The 19130-nt window shown below is 31.7% G+C and overlaps 1 long non-coding RNA gene across 1 annotated transcript; it reads left to right on the plus strand.

Annotated features, from left to right (window-relative positions):
* The first annotated feature begins 753 nt into the window (after positions 1–753).
* Positions 754–18357, plus strand: LOC130656182 (uncharacterized). The gene is made up of 2 exons (XR_008984866.1): positions 754–1279; positions 12535–18357. It is a non-coding gene; the product is annotated as an uncharacterized LOC130656182 (long non-coding RNA).
* The last annotated feature ends 773 nt before the right edge of the window (positions 18358–19130 follow it).

Consider the following 19130-nt stretch of genomic DNA (forward strand, 5'->3'; position numbering starts at 1 on the left):
CCTAGCAGAACAAGACAAATAAAATATATGTACGATACAGTAGACAAGCAGAGGTGGAATATACCCTTGCATACATCACTAGAAAGATACTTTTAAGAAATATCGCGCGCGAAGAAGATAACGTTCTAGCAGACCATTTGAAGTAAATCTTTACTTTTGCAAAAAGGCAAATCGGATACCCATTCATAGCTACATCACTAAAGAGATATTCTGCGAAAGTAACCAAACGCGGAAAAAAGTATTAAATGCTCAAGCACAATAATTTAGTGCCCTAACATCATAACTTCCCTTGTGTTAGGTTATAAATTATAAAACTTGGTATGGATGATATCTGTCACATGACAATTAAAAATCATGATTCAAATGCTGACTTTGTCAGAATTTCTTTGCGGACGTCAGCATTATTTCTCTTGCATTTGTGTAGCTTATGATAGATTTTTATTATTTTTTCTGTAAATATTGACAAAAATAATGTTAATTTTAATAATTATATAAACATTTTAGCTATTTTGGCTTACTTTAAGACCCTTCGTTTGAGGCGCCAACGCAGCAAATTTTATTCACATTTGAAAAGGGCAGTTTATTACTTTTTTTCTATTTCATGATAGATTGATGTTTACTTTTTCCATTTACAGTAACATAAATTTGTAAGGTTTAAACTTGACATATAGTTAGTTATAGTTACTTATAATAACTAAAAGAATATTTTTTACTTCAAAGAACTTTTTCCTACTTCAAAGAGAACTTTTTTACTTCAAAGGGGAAAATTTGTTATTGTTGCTTATTGAACATGTGTGATGATACTTCAGAGGGTTGATTGTAACAATAGTCAACGTAATTGGATCAATTATATGCAATTACGTCGTGTATAAAATGTAAAAACATATTTCACCCATATAATTGGAGTAATTATATGATCGTAAAAAGGTTAAATATATATGCACACCACCTGGCGAAATTGTCAAAAAGAGAATAAGAGCCCTGGGGGGTTGGATATCATATCTGAGAGCGCTAGGCCAACCAGAATGCCTAAAATCCCGTATTCCCCGCTTTGCAAAATCTAGACGATTAAAATAGAAGCGTCCGGTCACGTGGTCGATATAAGCCAATAAAAACGTCAGTCAAAGATTTTCACGATCCCGAACCTGCCCGAAATGCACTTTGTTGTATTATGCGGCCAGAAGGAAAAGAAAGGAACAGTCGAACAAGAAATAAATTATATAATATCAAAGAAGCATAAAAAAACAGTTCTTTTAAGAACTATTAAGAAGAATATAAAGTAAGTTTATAAACTATTTTTCTATCTGTAAGTCCCCTTCCATTTTTCGAGTTATAATAGCTAAGTAAGGAACTAAGAAATAAGGTTTATAATGCAAGTTTCACAAGTCGTAAATGTCAGATATAAAAACTAGCTAGTACGTAGGATAAAAAGCCTCTAATATATAATATAAAGTAACACACTATTCCTAAGTTATTTGTACAATGTGCTGTATAAGGGTTTTTTGTAAATATTATAAGCACAAGCACACAGAGGAATTTCATTGTTTACATTTTCAGCAGTATGCTCTTTTGACTTGGGTTATAAAATATGGGGGCTCTAGTCTATGTGAAGCAGTGTGATTATCAGTCCATTTTGTCACACAAAGGCATCAATTCAGACTTAATAAAAGTTTAAACCTCATTTTTTTATGGGAAGAAATCCACAGGAAAAACCTCTCTTCACCAAATCCTAGCATCTTTCTTCCTTCAACGCAAATGCCAGAGGCAAAAAGCTTACTGCTGAAAAGTAAACAAATGATGACAAAATCCATCTATTTACTAATACATTTACTAACATGCAGTTTTATAGGCATGGGCTTTACCAAATAAGGACGGGTGAGAAAAAATACAAATAAAAATTATATACAACTAAAAATCATTTTATTGGTTTTGGTAAAGTCACATAGCAGGACCATGAAATAGAAAGGTAAAAAAGGGTTTAAATGACTAAACTAAATAATGTATATAACCTGGAGAGAAAAATAGTTCATACCCATGATGGACTAATTACCCATAATTTCAACTACTGCTCACAGAGATGTGCCATCCAAGGTCTTTGTAATTTGCAATGACAATGGCAAAAAAAATACTGTCATGTCTTTTCTATGTTTTTTCAATGAATGAGTGAACGACAAAAATTACTACTTAATTATTATCTTTTTTGACGCAGGGATGTGAGGTGATTCAAAATCGTTTTTTATTATCCACTATATATAATTATATTAAGTTAATTTAAAACCAAGAGCTGTCTAAAATATTAAAGTCGAAACAGTTGTTTTCTAAATTCTTTTGTTTAATCACAATAGCACAATGACTCCTATTTTTTTCTCCTGTTTTTACTAGTGGCTTCAGGCAATTGCTTTTAATTAATTCTGATCACTACTGACTTTTAAACTGAGTTCTTTTTTTTGTTTTTATTATTGAGACTTCAATACTAATGAATAATACTGATATTTATTCCTTGCAATTTTTAGACAAAATTGTACTGATTATGCATATATTTTGCATGCTTCCCAAACAAATATTTTTCAGGCTTCCCATGTCTTTTTTCAACTTCGTCCCAAAGATTTTTTACCTCTATGATGAATGTCTCAGTGGCCAAGAGATCCTAAAACAATTTTTCTCAACCCTTTTTCAATTGTAAGACGTGTTAATTTTTCTGTAAAAACTTATCTGTTAAAAAAAGGACAAACATACATTACTGTTGGATGACTCAACTTAATTAGTTGTTCTACGGCAAAGTTGATAGTAGCTTACGGTCCTTCGGCAAATCATTGTAAATTAACATTCAACTAACAAAAAATAACATTGATTATGTTCTATACTCATTATATTTTCACAAAATGGGAAGGGGAAATTTTTTTTTTTCCTTTTTGTTTTTTATTATTTTTTTGTTTTCATTGGTCGGTCAGGCCCATAGAACAATTAAGTAAGTTGCAGTTGCCTTACCACAGAATTAACAGTATAATTGTAGTGTTGTCTATACTGTTTCTTGTTCTATTTAAAACAGGAAAGTAATTACGTGGTAAATCATATCATTTTACTAAGACCTAAAAAATCTTTCAAGGAAATTTATTATGGAAGCCTTACACTGCCTTTTTTATATTTGTGCTTTGATTGTCTGTCTCCTCATATTCACATTTGTCAAGGTACTTTTACAAGTGCACATTTTAGAGATGTAGGTTGGGAATTATAAGTTTATACAAAACAGCGTGTTTTCAAAACATATACCATTGGTAATTTTATGGCTTGGTGAATTTACAAATAAGAAGTCCCTATAACTTTGTGTGACTGCATGAGCTGAAAGAACCCAAAGACATGTAACAAGAATTCAATTGATTTTCCAGAGTATAGCTAAGTTACCTCCTAAAGCAATGCACAAACAAACTTTTGGCGGAAAATCAATTACCTTTTTTTACGTTTGTCACCACAAACGTGGATAAATTATATCACTGCAGAAAACACTAAAATATATTTAATAAAATGGCACTTTTCCTACCTTAAACTTTAATGTGCATTTACCAACTTTTTGCAGGCCTATCAATAATTCGCATAATTCTGAAATGAGAAACTAGCTGAGCCATTAATTGCTCCCCCAATTCCAAAAAAATTTTCTGGCTGAACAATATCAATTCATCTTACATGGAAATCAATGTTCCCTTTTTTATTATTTACAGAAAAAAAGAACCAAAATATATAAAAAAAGATAAAATAAAATAAATAAAAAAGACTGTGACCTTGAGGGAGCTATTTATTGCTCTGCTGTTATTTTCTTATTGATAGGCCTGTATTTGTGTATTACTTTTATAGCTTTTATTTTATATAAATATAATATTTTTCCCTGATAAAAAGGGGGTAGCTAAAACATGTTTTTGTGTTTTGTTAAGGTGGCAATAACCCTTTTTTAGCTGTCCACATTTATTTATTTACTAAGTGTATTATTTATGCCTGTTTACATTTCCTAAAAATATAGGCCTCAATACATAATAAAATGATTTTAACTTGAAACCAAAATTGATGAGTCACCAGAAATTTCTATGTAAAAAATCCTTGTTTTTCAACGAGAATTTGTATTTTTTGTGACCTGGGAGCTTTTTCCTGCATTTTTATTTTTCATGTTGGAGACAAGTGGGGGACTACTAAACTTTTGAACCCCAAACACGAGAACTTAGTGTTTCAGCTAGGGACTCTCTCAGTATTAACTTTCTTGTCTCCGATAGCCGAAAAAATGTTGCAAAAATGAAATAAGTTTATTTTTATAGCATAACATGCTGTAAGAAAATATACAAAATGTAATTTTTATTTCAGAGGTTCTTAACCAGTTTTTCTGAACATAAAACGTAAGAAGTTAAATACAGTATACTGATTAAAGTTGTTTTCAAAAAAAATATGTTTGTTTCAAGCGAGTCATTTAGTAGTAAAATGTTGTTTCTTATTTTCTTTGTTTCGATGTGATGAAAACAAAGTTTAATGCAACTTTACTTAGGTTAATAATACTAATTGAACTATTTGCCATTATTGAAACTAAAAACTCTAAAAAAACATTTTGACTTTTAAATTTTGTCTGAATAAAATTTTTAAAGTAAAACAAAAATACTATCAAAAGTTAAAGCTTGTGCAGTGTAGCATAATGAAGATCGCCTAAATTCCTACATAATGCACTGTTTTTGTTATTAACGTTTCTTTTTAATAATTACTCATTTCTTTCTGTATAATTTGCAAGCACGCAGACTAAAGGGCCTGATACACTTGTATGATATCACTGAAATATATAATTTCTTATAATATAGCTTTAATATGTAGTTTTAATATGTATAATGTCAACACCTGGTATGTGTGTCATAACCTCATAATTTGCAGCATAGCTATAATATTTAAATAAAATCAAACCAATTTGATTTTAATAATATTGTTGGTAATATGGTTTTGAATGCCTTTTTGTTTGTGTGATGATATATCTATTATCTGCTAGCGTTGTTGTGGCAACGATGGTATGAAAGTATCACAATACAAGAAATTATAAGTATATTGTAGAAAAATTATAAATTTATTGTAAAATATATTTAATGATATTATACAGGTGTATCCTGGCCTTAGATTAAATTAATTATTATAAGTTTTAATTTAAAGAGGAATTGTTAAGGTATTTTGGTGAAAGATAATAGTAATATAGCTATAAAATCGTGACAAGTGTGTTATAACAGAAATATATAAATATATATAGTGTGAAAACAATTTTATGTAACTAATTATGTACAAAAGAAATTCTGACTGCCACCTTAAGTTCAAAAGTTTCATCAGCTAAATCCATATCTGAGTAACTTAAGTGACCTTGCCCCCGCGGATTGTTAGTTTTCTAAGAACCCCTAAGAACAAGGCTGGCAATACTTATTTGAGCATCATATCCCACCTAGGTTGATAGAGTATAGATAAGTAATTTTTAACAACCTGTTTGTTAAAAGGAGTTTTTAATTGTTAGTAAAAGTCATTAATTTGAGCGTTTTATGTAACAGATATGATAACGAAAATTATTGTTTTTGTTTTACATCCGCACAATTTAGGAGGAAACTAAAAACACTATTCAAAATATTTATTCTTTTGGAAAATTAAATTAGTAGGCTCAGAACAATCATTTCTTCTTGTTGTACTTTATCTTTCCGATATCGTCTGGTTTCGTCTCGCAATATTGTTTAAATTCAAGCTAAATTAACAAAAATTGTCTTAAGTAAGCAAATTAAAAAAAAAAAAAATCTTCCAAGATCAGTTTAATTTCGATACAGGAAAGACTCAATTCGTGTCAATTCCTTATATTGAGAGACATGATGATCCATAAGTCCAACTTGAAAAGCTAAAATGAACTAAATTGAAAATAGTTTATTTATTAATTCTATTTCATCTGGGTTTTATAAAAGCAACCTGTACGAGGTAGAAGTGATTTTTTTTAATTTTTAATTTATTTTTTTACTTGCTTAGCCAGTTGTAATGGCTGTTAGAACTTGGATCTTCTTGCTGAAATGAATGGTTTATTTTACTAAAAAACCTTGGATTAATCAGGGATCAAAATAAGAAATTTGAAAGGCAGGTGTGTAATCGACAGTATAAGGGAGCTTAACATGTTATCCATACAATTCAGTTCACTGGTGTGATTAATAACACATGGTGAGGAAAAAAAATTGTGCCCTGCGAACAGGATAAACAAACTAATAAACTAATACAAATAAAAGTTATATCCTGAAAGTAATAATTTGCGTGATTGAAAAAAAATATTAACAGTAAATTTCGAAAAATGGTGGAGATTGATCGAGTATGGAACAAACTCGCACTCCAAAGAAAGTATTTGTTGGGTGTGCTTCACTTCATTTTATTCCCAGAAACTTGAAAATTATAACTTAGAAAGAATAACAATTACTGACTGATCACCAGGGTAAGAATGAGAAAAGATGGTCAGTCATAACTCAAGTTTTGGTTGGTCATGACCGATGACTGGTAGTTATTTCGATTCCTGTTCATTGGCATAAAATTTCTGTTTGTCATTTTGTTTTTTATTTAAATAAGAGCTGTTAAATTGACTTATCTTCCTTGTTTTAAATATATAGTTTTCCCTGGTAAATTAAAAAATTATGAAAAGTTATTTTTATGTTGAACATTAAACTTTGGAAATGTTTAGTAGGTGTATAGCTGCCTTCTCTAAAAATATTAATGGTTCTTAAAGTTGTTTTTATTATCTTTAAAATTAACTTGACACTGTGCAACAGTAAACATCGGTAATGGAAACATGATCTCTTGGGATACTCCAAAAAAAATTAAAACAAAGCTATTTTATTAGTTGTAGAGCAATCTATATCCAAAAACTTTTTAGCTGAGAAGAGAAATTTTTTCATAACATGTAAAAACCTAATTCTAAAGTTCATTTATATTCAAAAGAGTTATTGTGGAGTATTAAACATATGGACCCTTGTCCCCAGGTTTTTTTGTCTTTTTGATATGAGAGAAGACAACGAAAAATACCTTGGTATGATTTAGTGATTTTTCGCCAATATATCGCCAGATTATGCGAACACGTTAATTTATGCGACTAACAAAAGCGGAACTCTAATTTATGTTCCAGAAAATATGCAAGAAAAATTATCTTGGTAACTGTAATAAGCGTCTTTCAATTTTTAAAAAATATGTTCCTTTTTTTAGCAGGTTACATAATACTTTAATATAGTTTAGCTAGCTAGTACCTAGCTAGGTAAACTCTATTAAAAAAAAACTCTGAAAACTTATGAAAATTGTAAGGTTTCAAATCAAATTTATGAAAAGATTTTTTATTTTTGTGGTGTTTTGAACCATGAAAAAAACAAAGAATTAAAGAGAAGGATATATATGTAGACAGCTTCAGATATCATAAAAGCTTCCCTTAGACATTCCGTTACGTAAAACAGCAGAACCATTACAGGATATTTTATAGAATTATTTTTGCAAGAACTAATTATACAAAACATTTTTAATTTCAATAAGTCCTAATAAATAAGCTTATGCCACATCGTGCAGAAAGTCTGTAAGATTGGTAGCTCGCCTTCTAAAAGTTTTGTTTACTTACTGTTTGCATTGTTCGTTGATAAGATGTCTTGTTATAATGACGAACATTACATAACCTTTACAAAGCTACAGCCATATATAATATATTTTATCGCTTTTTTTACATTCTTTTCGCCAAAAATTCAGTAAAAAATCTTTCTTACTTTTTATATAAAAACTTTGATTGCACGACATTTTTTTAAGTCATTTTTTGTTTGAATTCTTTCTTTTTTAAAGACGGGATTCTATGAAAACTAACTTTTTTACATTTCTCCGATCGATTGGTTAAATACATACAAAAACAAACAATTTAAATGTAAACTATAAGTTTATATTTAATATATATATACTCTCCAACTTTCTGCACAATGTGTCGTCATTATTTATAATCAGGTCCAGTCTTAATGAAATCGCGCATGTCTGTTTTTTTATGAGAAAAAAAATAAATATGCGAAGGCTAGTACAACAATTTTAAATAAGGAAACAAGTTAAGTAAGCTGTTTTTTATTTCTTATGCTTTTTCGAGTACGTATAAAAGGAAAAAGAAAAAAGTGATTTTCACTGGAGTTCCCCTTTAACAAAATTGAGGAGCTTTGATAGTGGTGATTCAAAATAAACAATATAAAAACTATAAAAAAATAACCAAATGTTAAAATTTTTTTCAGATGATTTGAGAAGAAAAATCAGGACATTTAAGGAAAATTTAGGTGACCTTTTGAAATCAGCATCTTTTTAAGTTGTGAGTGGGTTGATTTTACCTGCCTCTGCATAAATACGGTTAAGGTATATATTATTGAAATTCATAGATTTCCCCTTTTCTTCTTTTTCTTGAAGAAATTCATTAATTTAAGTAAGTATTTGGTAAATTTTTGAAAAAGGGTCCCCATAAGTATATATATTTGTAAGATTTATTTTTGTGGCGCCATAGATTAGTGGTTATAGCTCTCGTACTCTGTGCGAGAGACCGGGGTTCGATTCCTCTTGACGGCGATTCAACATGGGCGAGTGAATGTTACCATAGCCCTGGGTTAACCCAAGCCATGTGAGGGAAATTGGGAAGATGGCACACTGTGTGGGTCTGCGTAGCTCAAAATGAGGCCAAATATATTATTGCATTGAAACACCATGCCTAAAACAAATCACGACTGGTTTACTTATATAATATATTATATAATACCGAATAACATGAAAACGAGATTACTTATAAGCGAATTTTAAGTTTGCAGCGAAGTAGTGCAAACATGGTTTGTTTACTTGCCATATTTGCCAAGTTAATTTGTCATACAGATTGTTATAACCATTTGGTGATAATATGGGATAATAGTATGCATCACTGGGCCATTCTAATGCTTTTGTGTATTATTCTTGGTGTTAAATGAGCTAGGTGTTAGCTAGATTTGAATATAATGATATGGGTAGCTAGCTAGTTGGCTTGTTGACTTGTTCCAAACAAACGTAAAATTTGAAGCTGTTTACAAAAATTGGTGATGTTGCTGGTATATATCCTGTGTCTCCAGTGTACCTTTTTTTTAAACAACATCTGTGAAAAAAACATTAGCCAGGATTACATAACTCACATTTTACACATTTGTGATTTCAGAATTAGTATACTAATTTAATTTGGTGGGGAATGTTGGACTTTAAACTTTCCTTGGAATGTTCTTGCTTATTTGTGTCACATTTTAGGCCTCTATCATAGATTATATTTGGTAAAAAAAATTGTTAAAAATTCCAAAATATAAGGTTGACAAAAGGGATGATATCCTAATTCTTAAATTTTGTATTCAGAGAGTTACCATCTTGGTATTTTTCAGGCAAATGAAATCGTCCAGTGATTTCACTCAGTCAAAAACATTTTTCCTTAAGAGGATCACTTCACGAAACAATTTAAAAATTGTTGCTTGAAAAAAAATAACTCTATGGTTACTGACGTACTGAGTAAAAAAAAAATTTCTCTAAAATTTTGTCCACGGAATGCTTGTCATATCGAACTTTAACAAATGAAAACAATGTGAGTTTTTTTTTGTGGGGTCAAAAACAAAAAAGAATGCCATGGAGATTATTTTCTGTAAATAAACAATTTGAACAATTCTGCAAGATTAATTTTCAAGATTTCATGAAAGAAACCAAAATATATTAGGACCTGGCTTTTACGAACATTGAGACTGAGATTTTGCCAAAAATTAAGCACGTTCGCAGCTGAAATCCAGACTTTAAAAAGAGTTTACTTTTTTATATATATACACAGATTTATGATAATCTCTATACTCTATCAATTCATATTACTTATAAACTGTAAGTTTAAGGTTAAGGCATGAATATACAAAAAAGATGTGATATTTTAAAATGCTTTTAATTCACCAAAACTTTATTTTGATATATTAATGTATATATTTTTAGAAAGCCTATATGATTACCTATATTTATTTATTAAGAAAAAATAAATTTTGAAGGTTTAATAGACACAAAAAAATTACCCCTCTCCTACAAATGCAATCTCTTTTACAAAACTACTAATTTCTGAAGTTTGCTGTTTGCTTTTTTGTGATCACAAGACATTGATCTAAAAATGCTTTTTTAATTTTTTCTTATTGTTTTTTACTTTTGGAGTTATTTAGTATTAAAATTTTTTCCACAATTTTTAACCTCCAATTGTCAGAATACTCATCATAACTTGCGTTCTACTCATTCTCTCAAGAAGAAGAAAAAAGCTTTTTAAAGTATAAAATTTCTGTAAGAAACTTAAAAGCTCTTTCACAGTGTTAAATTTTTAAGAGAGTATCACTTACATTTTAAATCTCTTTTACAAAACTATAAAGGATGTGGGATGGAAAGCACGCTTCTGCATAATAATTGATCACTATGGTAACGACTATTTGTATGGGCTTTTTTGACCCTTGTAAGTATGGGGGGGGCATAAAGTGCCTGCGGGCTGTAACTTTTGTTCAGTTTGGTTTTAAGTGACAAAACTTGGCACAAAGAAGCATCAATATGTTGTGACTTAATTAGTGACAAAATATTTAAGTTGATATGTCATCACAGGAAGTAATGACATCATAATGAGACAATGGTTGAAGAAAATATGTCTTTCTTGGAAATTCTTGTTTTTTATTTTTTTTAAAAACTATTTACAGTACTAGTCATTAAGAAAGTAATATAAGAATGTAAGATATTATCAGCAACATTAACAGGTGGTATAAAGACAAAGGCTTTCTCTAAGGAGAAAATGGAAATCGATCAGAATTCAAATCATCAAGAATTTTTTTTAAAAAATTATATTTGTGAACCTTAGTTTTAGTAACTCATGGAATAAAACTTAAACAATAAAAATAGAGAAATAGGAAATTAGTAGCGTGTAGTAGAGCGTAGTAGAATGTATTTCTCTGTAGTAAAGCGTATTTTTCTGTAGTAGAGTGTAGTAGCCTGTAGTAGAGCGTATTTCTCTGTAGTAAAGAGGCGTTCATAATGGTCTCGCACTATATACAAACGAAAAATTATCGTGACATCTTCGCACAAAGAGATTCTTATCAGTACATCACTTGTAGTTGGTAGATAAGCAAGGGATGATGGCAGATACGCCGGTGGTCATCATAATATCAGAGACAAAGAAACAAATTTAGCAGACACGCCTAAATATTCATTTTCAATTTCACATCCTGTGTTTTACTGCGCTTACCCAACGAGACATGATCCGTTTGTGTGAGCCTTAGAGAATACATTACAAGCAATGTATGTCCGAAATACCATGAGTGTTCACTATTATGCTTTGTATTCATACATCAATCGTCAATTCCTCACAAGTTACTTTGGGGATATTAATTTTGCTCTTGATTGTTGAATGTCTAGTTGCGGTTTTATGAAAGAATAGTCGAAATTTCTATCTTTGAGCTGGAACGTGAACAACCAGTGTGTAATGTCATCCATACTTCATAATTTTCAAGTGCAGAAATTGTTACTTTAAAATTGCTCTACCATGTTTAGTATTTGCGAAAACACTACAAAAGTCTTCATGGAAAAAATAAATGAAGCCTTTTCAATGTAGTTTATATGTTCAAACGCGATTCATGATAGCCGTTCACTGGGTGAAGCAAAACTAATTTGGATATGTTTACATCCTACAAAGAGCTTTTTCTCAGTAAATCAAGTGTAGTTGGCAGATAAACAAGGCATAAACGTTGATTTGCCAGTGTTCATCATAATATCACATACAAAGAAGCAAATTTAGGAGACCCGCCTAAATATTCCTTTTCAATTTCACATTTTGTGTTCTTCTGCGCTCACCCAACGAGTTCGAAATACCCTCAATGCTCAATGAACAAATACAACTGGTAAACGAGACGGAAGACAACCCATTTATCCCAGATGCCGAGGAAATGATTGATGCGGCTCCCTTAGAGACGATCGTAGACAAGGACGAAGAAGGCAATAGTGATATTGAGATCGATTAGTGTTTGTTTTTATTATACTTTAGAAATATATGTTGTGTTTATTAAAATTGTTGTTTTTATTTTTAGCACACTAAGACTTTTGTATAATTTTATAAGTCCCCTCCCATTTAACCCCCCGCCACGCCCCTCCCGAATAAGCCCTGTCCCCCAAAACCCATTTTGACAAATAAGCCCCCAGGGGCCTAATCGATCATTAATGGTAGACGTAATAGATCTTTCACGGTTGCGCAAAGCATTCTGGGTAATCACTATGACAAAATACAACACCGCTGCTAGCAGGGATGCGAAGTTTATGTGGTGGCGTGGTTTTCCTGTTTATACAAGTTAATTTTTAATCAATTCTTATATATTTTACACAAAAAAATTAATTAAAAAAGCTAAAAAGTTAAATCAAGTGAGCTTGATGGCTTCGGTTGAAGATATTAAATGTTTGCAGAATTTTTTAGAACTTTCTATGGCTGAACTTCAATTTTTCCTTTCCCAGCGTGGGCTTCCAACATCTGGATCACATGGAACGTTGGCTGTAAGAGCTCTGATTGCTCATGAGCAAAAAGTAGAAGTAAAAGCCACTGCTGAACATACAATTTGCTTCTGCGTAACATGCGAAAAGACATTTGATTCAGACGAAGAGCTGACTTGGAATGTTTGGAAGGGTAAGTCGGTTTAAAATAACTGAAACAAATACCCTTTTTGGTTGGTTCGTTTTTAACGTAATTTCGAACGTTTTCTTCTCCCTTTAAAATTTGAACTGTACATTCTAATTTAAGTAGTTGTGGATTAAAATTTGCCATACACTCAATTATAGTGCCGTATTTTTCCTGCGCGCAGAAATTGAGGTAACTTTTCTGATTAGTTTGTTTACATTTTTACCTCCATTTCTGCGTGCGCATCGGGCATTACATAATCACTTAGATGCGTGCGCAAGTAAATATCAGGACTGTGATTCCATGTATTGGTATTCCATCTAATCATGTGCAAAATTTGATTGTTGTTTTAAAGATGAGAATAGATTTCAGCTATAAAATGGCTACTGACCGGTTTTGATTCTGCCCTGTAAAATACAAAGCCATTTGTCAGGGGCACAGACCTCACAAGCTTGGTCTGTACTTTTGAGCCAGGTTTTGTATTTCACAGTACGTTATCAAAACCGGTCAGTATTTGTTTATTAATGATTAGGCAGACGTCACAAATATTTGGTGTTAGAGTCACCCGACTGACACTAATTTTTGATCGAAATTTTTGATATACTGAGTCGGAAAAACTAAAATGACAAAAAATATTATACGCTTGTTGTCTCTCCACAGCGATTGCAGCGATTGTTGTGCTTCGCTTTAAAATGTGAAAAGTGTTCACGCGGAAACTGCCGGAGATGCCAAAGTTATCATTAAATATCGGCGATTTAATGGCGCGCGTTAATGGCTGGATGGTTGGATAAAATTTTTTGAAATTTTGAGTTATCATTCGCCGATCTACCGACCGACTCTATTTTTGGTGCTCAAATGACTCTAACACCCGATATTTGTGACGTCCGCCTTATGTAATTTGGATGCCAGCTATCGTTCAAAGTGTTTCCACTCTTTGAAGGCTTGAAATGCATAAAGAACTGTCAATTCTGAATTCCAGCTTGTATTGAGGCTTTCGGTGGTAAAGTAGCTGTATATTTATTTTTACTATAAAGCCAATGTTTAGCTAGCTACTAATAAAAAGCCTGTAATTAGTAAGTTAAAAAGAACACCCACTGTGCTGAATGATAAAAGATAAATGGGCTGTGGTATTTCTTTTGAATAAACTTCACTTCTTTTATTCTGAACTTCTGGTAACCAATTAAACCGGGGCTATGGTAACATTCAGATTCACTCACCCATGTTGAATCTCCATCAAGAGGAATCGAGCCCCGGTCAGAGTACGAGAGCTATAACCACTAATCTACGGCCCCACAAGTAACCTCGAGATTTCCTCCTTTACACAAACCAGGGTTTCAAATAACCTGGAAAATACTTAAACTTGAAGTATAGACCTATATTTTGAAATTTTAACCCCCCCTGACGGTTTTTTTTTAATAACTCCTGATTGCTTTGTTATATGGCTATGATACTTACTGAGTTTTAACATTTATCTATTAGACACCTGCATGCTAATTTTTTAGGTCCCATACCTTTCAGAGGCTTTGATATTGGCCATTACTCGAAACTACCCCTAAAAATCTCTATGAAATCCTTATAATGGGGAAAATATAATAACTCCTGTTAGGATTATCCTTAGAACTTGAAACTTGCAACACAACTTTGTTTTATCAAGAAGAATCATTTGGAATAATTTGAACACGTGACTAATTCGATTTCCCGATTTTGTCGGATTTTACCCGAAAATCGGAAAAAACGGATTTTCTGGAAATTTTTGGCAATTTTTTATCCGATCCATGTAAAAACCGGAAGATATGTTAAATAACTTTTATTTAGCTTTCAGAAACTTCAAACAGAATGTAAAAATTCGCTCTAGAACAAAAGTACTTTCTATGGCTGAACTTCAATTTTTCCTTTCCCAGCGTGGGCTTCCAACATCTGGATCACATGGAACGTTGGCTGTAAGAGCTCTGATTGCTCATGAGCAAAAAGTAGAAGTAAAAGCCACTGCTGAACATACAATTTGCTTCTGCGTAACATGCGAAAAGACATTTGATTCAGACGAAGAGCTGACTTGGAATGTTTGGAAGGGTAAGTCGGTTTAAAATAACTGAAACAAATACCCTTTTTGGTTGGTTCGTTTTTAACGTAATTTCGAACGTTTTCTTCTCCCTTTAAAATTTGAACTGTACATTCTAATTTAAGTAGTTGTGGATTAAAATTTGCCATACACTCAATTATAGTGCCGTATTTTTCCTGCGCGCAGAAATTGAGGTAACTTTTCTGATTAGTTTGTTTACATTTTTACCTCCATTTCTGCGTGCGCATCGGGCATTACATAATCACTTAGATGCGTGCGCAAGTAAATATCAGGACTGTGATTCCATGTATTGGTATTCCATCTAATCATGTGCAAAATTTGATTGTTGTTTTAAAGATGAGAATAGATTTCAGCTATAAAATGGCTACTGACCGGTTTTGATTCTGCCCTGTAAAATACAAAGCCATTTGTCAGGGGCACAGACCTCACAAGCTTGGTCTGTACTTTTGAGCCAGGTTTTGTATTTCACAGTACGTTATCAAAACCGGTCAGTATTTGTTTATTAATGATTAGGCAGACGTCACAAATATTTGGTGTTAGAGTCACCCGACTGACCCTAATTTTTGATCGAAATTTTTGATATACTGAGTCGGAAAAACTAAAATGACAAAAAATATTATACGCTTGTTGTCTCTCCACAGCGATTGCAGCGATTGTTGTGCTTCGCTTTAAAATGTGAAAAGTGTTCACGCGGAAACTGCCGGAGATGCCAAAGTTATCATTAAATATCGGCGATTTAATGGCGCGCGTTAATGGCTGGATGGTTGGATAAAATTTTTTGAAATTTTGAGTTATCATTCGCCGATCTACCGACCGACTCTATTTTTGGTGCTCAAATGACTCTAACACCCGATATTTGTGACGTCCGCCTTATGTAATTTGGATGCCAGCTATCGTTCAAAGTGTTTCCACTCTTTGAAGGCTTGAAATGCATAAAGAACTGTCAATTCTGAATTCCAGCTTGTATTGAGGCTTTCGGTGGTAAAGTAGCTGTATATTTATTTTTACTATAAAGCCAATGTTTAGCTAGCTACTAATAAAAAGCCTGTAATTAGTAAGTTAAAAAGAACACCCACTGTGCTGAATGATAAAAGATAAATGGGCTGTGGTATTTCTTTTGAATAAACTTCACTTCTTTTATTCTGAACTTCTGGTAACCAATTAAACCGGGGCTATGGTAACATTCAGATTCACTCACCCATGTTGAATCTCCATCAAGAGGAATCGAGCCCCGGTCAGAGTACGAGAGCTATAACCACTAATCTACGGCCCCACAAGTAACCTCGAGATTTCCTCCTTTACACAAACCAGGGTTTCAAATAACCTGGAAAATACTTAAACTTGAAGTATAGACCTATATTTTGAAATTTTAACCCCCCCTGACGGTTTTTTTTTAATAACTCCTGATTGCTTTGTTATATGGCTATGATACTTACTGAGTTTTAACATTTATCTATTAGACACCTGCATGCTAATTTTTTAGGTCCCATACCTTTCAGAGGCTTTGATATTGGCCATTACTCGAAACTACCCCTAAAAATCTCTATGAAATCCTTATAATGGGGAAAATATAATAACTCCTGTTAGGATTATCCTTAGAACTTGAAACTTGCAACACAACTTTGTTTTATCAAGAAGAATCATTTGGAATAATTTGAACACGTGACTAATTCGATTTCCCGATTTTGTCGGATTTTACCCGAAAATCGGAAAAAACGGATTTTCTGGAAATTTTTGGCAATTTTTTATCCGATCCATGTAAAAACCGGAAGATATGTTAAATAACTTTTATTTAGCTTTCAGAAACTTCAAACAGAATGTAAAAATTCGCTCTAGAACAAAAGTAATTATATTTCAAGCAGATAGTGGCATTTTAAAATCGGAATCCGCCCCCCCCCAGTCATAGTTTGTGCGAAAAACCCCGGACCGAATAGGGTTAAAACAGATGATCATTCCAATTTATTTTTAAAAAAATTATAATTTGTTAGGATTTGTGCGTTTAATGTTTACAAAATCAAGATTTTTAATTTTAAAAATGTTACCACAAGATTTTTAGTTCCGTAAATTCTCAGTGATCTGCTGTTATAGGACCAAAAAATAACTTTTTGAGGAAAATGATGATAATAGGTATAATTTACATATAAAAATTGATTCTTTCCAGTATACAATTTCTGGCAACAATAACTTGCGCTGTTGATTGTCATAATACTTATTACTGCCATTCATTGGAAAGCCATGCTATTAATAGTACACATTAACTGTGGAAATTTCCTATTAAAAAGTTTAAATTGGTGTTTTTTTTTTCAATTATCTGCTGAATAATAATTTTATAAAAAGATTAAAAAATAATTTTTTGAGGAAAACGTTAGTTTTTAAAATCTGATGTGGTGGAAAAGTAGGCCAGGGTTGATTTTTTATATAAAGAGAATATTTTTTTAAATATAATTTCCACCAACATGAAATGCAGCTAATTCCATACTGAATACATGTTCTGAAAGAGCTGGCACATTTATATTTATTTTTGAAAAAAAGAGACAGTGTACGTCATCTATTCAAAGATATCTGAGTTAAGCATATAATTATATTTCTGTAGCCTGAGCTAGATTGAATTTTGTTAATTATTTTGAGTAAGCTTATTTTTTAAAGAAAGACAAATAGTGCTGTGTGTTCACTTAGTAGTAGGAATACTTTTTGCCACTTGAAATACAATTGATCTGAAGATATTTTTTGTCTTGTATGAAAGAAATTTGGACAATACTTTAAGGCAAAAACTTCTATTGTTCTTTGCTCACGTGATCATTATTGGGAAATCTTTTCTTCTTTAATGTTAGATGTGGCCATGCTGGCTTTATGCATATTGGTTGATTTTAATTCGGGTTGCACTGAAAAATTATTATATAAAAAACTCAATTTTAATATCTCAAAGAAAACTTAGTTAAAGGAGCACTCCAGTGAAAAAAAAATATTTAAAAAAAAATGTTATATAAAACATAGAATCGGATAATTCTCTTCATGAGAAAGACTTTACAAAGCTACAGCCACTCGACTTCGAACCTCTTCTGTCTCACAAGGGAGAAATTAATAATGATGCAAAGTGATGAGGTGTCTTTTACTGGCTCAAGCAACGTTCTTAGCAAAATATTTATTTTTTTTAAGAAATAAATATACTTAATCGCTTTTTTTAACATTCTTTTCGTCAAAAAACTTTATCATTTGCTTCATTAAAAAATCTTTTATACTTTACAAGCCAATTTATTTTTTTTTACAGTTCAGCAATATTTTTCCTCTGCACGCGCTTTTTTTGCGCACAAATGTAAACAAATTTTATGTAACGTTAAAATTTTCTCCGTGATGGAGTACCATTGAAATGCGTGATATAAAATCAAATATGTTCGGGCTAGATAAGTTGGTAAAACGGGGTATTATTATTGTATAAATAAAAATCAATCTTATGATTATGGTAAGTCATAAATGTGTTGCAGAAGCTACTGACTTACAAGTGGTTGTTTTGACAAAGCTGTTTTAGAAACTGCATTATCAGCATTACATGCAGCCATTATAAAGTTACAAAGATTGAAGAAAATGGGTACATTTACCTCCTGAAAATACTTGGCATGTCCTTCCATCAAAAAAGCTTCTTTTTTGAAAAACAAAGAATAGAAACTTGAGCGCTACGAAAGATACATGTGTAACTAGAAAGCTTTTTTGTCGGTGTTTGTATTGGAAATTCGTATAATGTTCTCTTATTTAATATAAAAATGTACAAAACGTTATTTGGTTGAGTTCTGTGGATATAAGTACAAATATTGAGATAAGAAGAAATGAGAAACTTTAATCGCGTTCACTAGCTAAAATGGCATTTTTACAAAGTAGCAGAGTATCTTAATATGGAAGTTTATTTCCTGCAGATATCTTTTAAAAGAACTATCTGTGAAGTGCGCCAACCAAATATAAAAACTTTGATCGCTTGGTAGATCACCTGCACAACGTATTTTGTTTAGCCGTTTTTGAGTTCTATTTTTTTCACAGACGGGATTCTGTGAAAACTTACTTCTTTACACTTCTCTGATCGATCGGTACATAGAAACACAGAGCAACTAACCATTTTTTAAAGATTTAAACGTAAATTACATACAAAAAGCGATTTAATGTAAGCTGTATTTATAGGTCTTAACATGCGCTCGCTTAAACTTTCTGCACGATGTGATGTCATTATTTATAATCGGGTCCGGTCCGTAATGAAATCGCGCCTGTCTGTTTTTTATGAGAAAAAAATTGAATATGCGAAGGCTTGTACAACAATTTTAAATAAGAAAAACAAGTAAAGTAAGTTTTTTTTTGATTTCTTATGCTTTT

The sequence above is a fragment of the Hydractinia symbiolongicarpus genome, chromosome 9 (assembly GCF_029227915.1).
Source record: "Hydractinia symbiolongicarpus strain clone_291-10 chromosome 9, HSymV2.1, whole genome shotgun sequence".
Lineage (NCBI taxonomy): Eukaryota > Metazoa > Cnidaria > Hydrozoa > Anthoathecata > Hydractiniidae > Hydractinia > Hydractinia symbiolongicarpus.